The sequence below is a fragment of the Aegilops tauschii genome, chromosome 7, assembly GCF_002575655.3.
Source record: "Aegilops tauschii subsp. strangulata cultivar AL8/78 chromosome 7, Aet v6.0, whole genome shotgun sequence".
NCBI classification, from domain to species: Eukaryota; Viridiplantae; Streptophyta; class Magnoliopsida; order Poales; family Poaceae; genus Aegilops; species Aegilops tauschii.
In genome coordinates, this window is record NC_053041.3 from 458428440 (window position 1) to 458435607 (window position 7168).

The 7168-nt window shown below is 43.3% G+C and overlaps 1 long non-coding RNA gene across 1 annotated transcript; it reads right to left on the bottom strand.

Moving 5' to 3' along the window:
• Positions 1-1726: 1726 nt before the first annotated feature.
• Positions 1727-4443, bottom strand: LOC120969405 (uncharacterized). Its single transcript, XR_005763574.3, has 3 exons — positions 4111-4443; positions 3617-3782; positions 1727-3520 (listed from the first exon to the last, which is right to left on the bottom strand). It is a non-coding gene; the product is annotated as an uncharacterized lncRNA (long non-coding RNA).
• Between the last annotated feature and the right edge of the window lie 2725 nt (positions 4444-7168).

The window sequence follows — 7168 nt, forward strand, 5'->3', positions numbered from 1 at the left end:
AACAATCTGTTACCGATAATTTCAGTGCTTGCAAAGAATACCTTGCTGAAAACCGCTTATCATTTCCTTCTGCTCCTCGTTGGGTTCGACACTCTTACTTATCGAAAGGACTACGATAGATCCCCTATACTTGTGGATCATCACACCTGCACACACAGGAGCAAATACTTGCACCCAACACGGGCAAGAGGGTTGTCAATCCCCTTGAACTCGTTACTTGCGAGATCAAATCTGGTAGTGGTAGATGGATAAAGTGCAAAACAAAATAAAACTAAATAAATTGCAGCAAGGTATTTTTGGTTTTAGTAATATGATAAAAGTAGACCCTCAGGCCATAGTTTTTACTAGAGGCTTCTCTCTTGAAACATAACATACAGTGGGTAAATAAATTACTGTTGGGCAATTGATAGAAAAGCGCATAGTTATGATATTATTCATGGCAATGATCATGTATATTGGCATCGCGTCCGTGACAAATAGAACAAAACGATTCTTCATCTACTACTATTACTCTACCAATCGACCACTATCCAGCATGCATCTATGGTATTAAGTTCATGACAAACAGAGTAACGCTTTAAGCAAGATGACGTAATATAGACAGAATGAACTCAAGCAATATAATAAACCCCATTGTTTTACCCTTAATGGTAATAATACAAATTGCATGCCTCGCTACCCCTACTGTGACTGGGTGAGGACACCGCAAGATTGAACCCAATAGAAAGCACGTCTCCAACTGAAGATAAGTCAATCTAGTTGGACAAACCAAACGGATAAATCAGAGAGAAATACAAAGCTATAACAATATGCATAATAAAGTACAACAAAGACTCAATTACTTTTAGTGAATAATTTGATCATAAACCCACAATTCTTTGGATCCCAGCAAACACAAAACAACATTACATCGAATAGAACTCCATGGAGATCATGGAGAACATTGTATTGAAGATCAAAGAGAGAGAAGTAGCCATCTAGCTACTAGCTATGGACTTGTAGGTATGTGGTAAACTACTCACACGTCATTTGAGGGCAGCAAGGTTGATGTAGAAGCCCTCCTGATAGATTCCCCTCCGGCAGAGTATCGGAAAAGGCCTCTAGATGGGATCACGGAAGAACAGAAGCTTGCGGCGGCGGAAAAAGTGTTTCGGGTGGCTCAATGTTGATTTCAGGATTAATGGGAATTTATGGAGTTGAAATTAGGACAAACAGAGCTTTATGGGCCCCATAAGCTCAGGGGCGCACCCCTTGGGGACACGCCTGGTGAGCTTATGGCGCTCTCGTACTCCCTTGGTCTCCTTCCTAGGCTCCTAGGGTCCCTTCTAGTCCATAAAAATCATCGTAAAGTTTTAACATGTTTAGACTTTGTTTGGTATTGATTTCTTGAAAAACCAAAAACATGCATAAAATAGGAAATGGCACTTGGCAGGGAGTTAATAGGTTACTTCCCAAAAATGATACTCCCTCCATTCCTAAATACAGGGTGTATAGTTTTTGGCACGGAAATTAAAGAACGCACGTGAAGGGAAAATTTCACAAGTTTTGGGCGAGATTACACCTGACTAATTGACATGAGAAAATAGAGGACCTTTCCTGATATAAGAAAATGTAATCGAATCCCTAAAAAAATTATCCAAACAAGTGGTGCAACATAATATACCTTATATTTCGGATTTTTTCTAAGAAATCTATACACCTTATATCAAGGAATGGAGGGAGTATAAAATTGCATATAAAGCATCTAAAATTGATAATATAATAGCAGGAAACAATAAAAAATTATAGATACGTTGGAGACGTATCATTGTTCCATGTAGATTTCCTCTTCCAACTATCCATTTAGGAAAGCGGTCTTAACATCCATTTGATGAACAAGACGACCGTGTGAGGTGGCCAGTGAAAGTAGTACTCGAATAGTGGTCAGTCGAGCCACATGTGAGTAAGTATCAAAGAAATCTTCACCTTCCTTTTGAGTATAACCCTTGGCCATGAGTCATGCCTTGTACTTCTCGATAGTACCAAGCTTCTTCTTGAACACCCATTTGCATCCTATAGGTTTACACAACTACAAAAAACAGACACATCCATGACATTTTGGGCCGAATGAATTTTTTTTGTCATGCTTATGACACTTCTATGACGATAATTGTGACAAAAGCACGTATCTTCGTAGATGTGGTGGGCTCCTACTTCTACTAGTAAATTGCACGTGCTTTGCACGTAGGCACTAACAAAGTTGAGAAACATGTAAAACAAAATGATGAATTTTGAAGTTGAAGTCAAGCAGATGTAAATTTTGTTAGATTATAATGTTTTCTATTAGTCAACTCTGTTTTGATCATTTCTAAACAAATAAAATGTCCTCTCATAATATGGGCTAATCTCTGCTTGGATTAAGACTCCGTTGAGACGATAGAAGAACATGCCAACAGGGGAAAAAATAATAGCAAAAAATTCTGATAAGTTGATCATCAAATTGGAGGAAAAAAATACTCGTGAATCTTTGAGAAGTAAATTTGTGAAATTTCTTCAGCAACAATACTTGTACACAGTTCTCCCTGTAAGCTTCGCTTGTGGGCTTGTGGCTTATCAGACAAAACAAACGGAACAGGGGACAGAACCACCCAACCACACTGGAGAGCCACCCAATAACTTGATGAACAAACTATACCTCTGAAACAAAAAATAAATTTTCTACATTTTCACCAGTGACCATACTCTCTAATTTCTCTACAAAATATTCTAATACCATTTTCTGGATGGTTCTAGATGATATCTTTTGTCAAGAGCATCAAAAGCCTGCTCAAGAAGCAACCTGTAGAACAAGCCCAGTAATAATAGAAGAACAGAGTACCGGTTGTCCCGCTAATCCAGCTTTTGCCTCAAAACAGGCACATCTTCAAGTCGGTACTCTGTTCTTCTATTATTACTCATTGCTGAACCAAGTCTCCTATTTTGTGACTTGCATTCAGACTGTTCAAATTCAACTGGGAAACATGACAACATGGAAAAAATAATAGCAGGAAAGGAATATATGCGAAAAGTTGATCATACACCCATAAATCTTCGGGTAGTGAATGGTGCAATTTGTTGACCAACAATATTGAACAATTATCCCTAGAATTTTTTTAGCTTGTCCAACAGAAATAATACAAAATATATTAACAAAAAATACCAATTGTTTTTTCTTTGTGATTTGTGAGTTGGTGTCGTCGTTACTGATTGTACGGTTTTGGTTCACTACAGACTTCATAACATTATTATCACTTGTATCATGATTTTTAAATTTCGCCTCTCTACTCCATTTGTACTGACAGTTTCTTCACAGATACATCTTGCTGTTCCGAGTATATAAGCAAGTATCTTTCCCTATTATGATAATGCTTCTTATCAAAACAACTCATTGGTCCAACAGCTGTACTTTTGACTGAGGAAGTATTCTGCCCTGTATATTCAGCCGATGGATTTATTGTTGAAGCAACTGAATGGGCCATAGACTGGAGAAAGTTTAGGCAACCTGCAAACATTTGTTTTACTAAGTTATAATGGTTCGCATTACATAATCTTAGGAAAGCAATATACAGTATATGTTTATTAGAGGCCAACTCCATACCCTGTTTATCTCCTGATAATCGTTGGGAAACAGCTGCGCATGTAATATATAGAAATGGATTTCGTGCTTGTACCTCAATGGACCTTGGTAATTGATTTATTGAGTTTTCCTTGCATTCCTTCGTATTTTATAAATGACCGATCATGCAAAAAATTAAATCGAGAGGCTGTAGCATAGAGTGTATCATAAAAAAAACAATATGAGATTTTCAGAATTATATTGCAGCATAAGAAAGACAGAAAAATGAAAAGCTTTCTAGACAAACACAAACACTTGGTGGTCTGAATTTAGCATTACACGGCACAATTAGAATTCCCTTTGATCGGAAAGCACAGATCATCAAAATAGAAAATGAAAAGCTTTGTGCACATAAACACAAACACTTGTTGTTCAGAAATCAAGATTGTTAGGTAAGTATTATTTGTCTTATGTTAAATCAGAAGGCGCAGATCAACACAAGTATTGGCTTTACTATGAGAATGACTCCACGTTACCTGTTTTCCAACTTAGTAAAGCTGAAGGCATATTATGTGATCCAACTCTCAACAACGCTCATGCCCATGGGTTGGTACAGTGGGCGAGAATGACACCCAGCGCACCAAGTTTGTTTTCCACACGCTGAGGATGGCTCAAATTTGACAGAAGCGTCGCACGATCTGGGAGTGGCGAGAGACAGGGAGAGGGCGGGGACTGTGGCGAGGGACAGCAAGAATGAGGCTGGATAGGGAGAGCACGAATGGAAGGGCGAGCATTCGATCTCCAGAGCGGCCTGAATGGGAGTGATGAGATCGATTTGAGAAATACAGGGATGCATTGCGGTGGTCTGAGGCTCTGAGCCATCGCGGCATCGCGCGGCGCAGGAGAAGAGTCGGCAAGGTTTCTAGGTTGTTCTCGGTGGGGACCCCAATGAGCGCGCGCGTCAACGTTTCAGCCATACACGTGGAAGGATCTTGTACACCGCAAGGCTTGATCTGACGGCCAGCTACTCTTGGATTTGCCAGCCCTCAGCCGTCGGATGGAACAGATCCAACGGATAACAACAAAAGTTATTCCCACACTATATAGGAGTATAGATGACAAAAAATCATGACAAAAAATGGGCTTTTCGTCCTAGGGGGCCAGGGACGCACCTGCATGACATTTTTTGGGCCGTCCATGACGGAAAAAATCATGGTAATGAGAGGGCCAGGAAAATATCGGGGAGTTCCCGGTTACGGTGGGTGGTCGGGGCCGAGCGATGCATGGAGGTTTGCGCGTTTCTCTTGTAGACGTACGCGCGTGCGTGCGAGGAGTTGGGGTCTAGCTAAACCCGAGCGATTGCACTAGCTACGTTACTGAACCCCGATCGATCCGTTGGCTGTTAACTGAACCCGAGTGATTCCTTCGCTACTGCTGCTAACTGGAGCCGATCGAAGCTGCCTCTTGATGAACAGTCCACAGTGGGGTTGGATGAATAGTTCTTGATGGGGGTTGGATGAACATCATCCTATGGTAGTAGTGGCTGTTGCCGCTGGATGAACAGGACCCCGATCTAGGAGGTGGGGGTGGATGAACAGTAGCCGGTGGAGGGACCCCATAGAGGGCTGGTTGAGCAGGACCCCGTGGAGGGCTGGTTGAACAGGACACCATAAAGGGCTGGTTGAACATGAGCCGGTGGAGGCTGGCTGAATCGGAGCCGATGGAGGCTGGATGAACAGGACACCATGGATGAACAGTAGCTGGTGGAGGCAGGAGGAAGTCGACGATGGATGAACAGTAGCAGGTAGAGGCTGGAGGAAGTCGACGGTGGATGAACAGTAGCCCGTGGAGTCCCGTTTTGCGGTATGCTACACCCCTCCGATGAACAGGACCCTCATTTCGACCGTAGCAATCCAACACAAGTCCATTTCCTTCGTTTTGCGGTATGCGACACCCCTCCTGATGAACAGGACCCCCGTTTCGACCATAGCGCTCCAACACAAGTCCGTTTCCTCCGTTTTGCGGTACACCACACCCCTCCCGATGAACAGGACCGCCGTTTCGACCGTAGCCGGCCGAAACGAAGGCCGTTCTCCGTACTGCGGTACGCCAAACCCCATTTCGGCTGTTCTGTCCAAGCCGGTTGGCTCCCGTTGAACAGGACACATTCCAACCCAGTCTGTTGCCTCCCGATGAACATGACCTATTTCTCCGTTCCAACCCAGCCGGTTGGTTGCCCGATGAACATGACGTCATTGCTGACGTCTATTGCCCTCCATGTACAAGAGCCCTGGTCGTACGTATGCGTGAGTACGCGTTCGAGACCCCGCTCGTATGTACGTACGTGGCCATATTTTTCGGCATGTGGTTGTACGTACGTGTACACGGTTTAGAAGGGACTTCCTGAACTGCTACGTCGGGGGGCTCTACTACTACATGATGTCTACTACGCAACCTTCTTCTTGTAGACTCGTGTTGGGCCTCCAAGCGCAGAGTTTTGTAGGACAGTTGCAAATTTCCCTCAAGTGGATGACCTAAGGTTTACCAATCCGTGGGAGGCATAGGATGAATATGGTCTCTCTCAAACAACCCTGCAACCAAATAACAAAGATTCACTAGTTCGGCGAAGAGATGGTGATACAAGTGTAGAATGGATTTTAGATATAGGTTTTTGTAATCTGAAAATATAAAAACAGCAAGGTAGCAAGTAACAAAAGTGAGCGAAAACGGTATTGCAATGCTTGAAAACAAGTCCTAGGGTTCATACTTTCACTAGTGCAAGTTCTACCAACAACGGTAACATAATTAGATCATATGGCAATCCCTCAACATGCAACAAAGAATCACTCCAAAGTTTCTACCTGAGAACGTAAGACGAAAATGTGCATCAACCCCTATGCATAGATTACCCCAATGTCACCTCGGGAATCCGCGAGTTGAGTGCCAAAACATACATCAAGTGCATCAAAAGAACATCCCACTGTCACCACAGATATCCCATCGCAAGACATACATCAAGTGTTCTCAAATCCAATACTCAATCCAACACAACGAAACCTCAAAGAGCAAGACTCAGTTCATCAAAACAAGAGATTGAGAGGGAAGAAACACCATATGATCCAACTATAGTAGCAAAGCTCACGGTACATCAAGGTCGTGCCAAATCAATAACACGAGAGAGAGAGATCAAACACATAGCTACTGTTACATACCCACAGCCTCGAGGGTGAACTACTCCCTCCTCGTCATGGAGACCGCCGGGATGATGAAGATGGCCACCAGTGATGGTTTCCCCCTTCGGCAGGGTGCCGGAACGGGCTCCCGATTGGTTTTTCGTGGCTACAGAGGCTTGCGGCAGCGGAACTCCCGATCTAGGTTTCTTTCTAGGGGTTTCTGGATTTATAGGAATTTTTGGCGTCGGTTTCACGTCAGGGGGCGTCCACGAGTAGCGACAAGGCAGGTGGGCGCGCCCTCCACCCTTGTCGTTGACTCGGGACTCTTCTGGCCCAACTCTTGTGCTTCGGGAGCTTCTTCTGGTCCATAGAAAATCACCGTAAATTTTCAGCTCGTTTGGACTCCGTTTGATATTCCTTT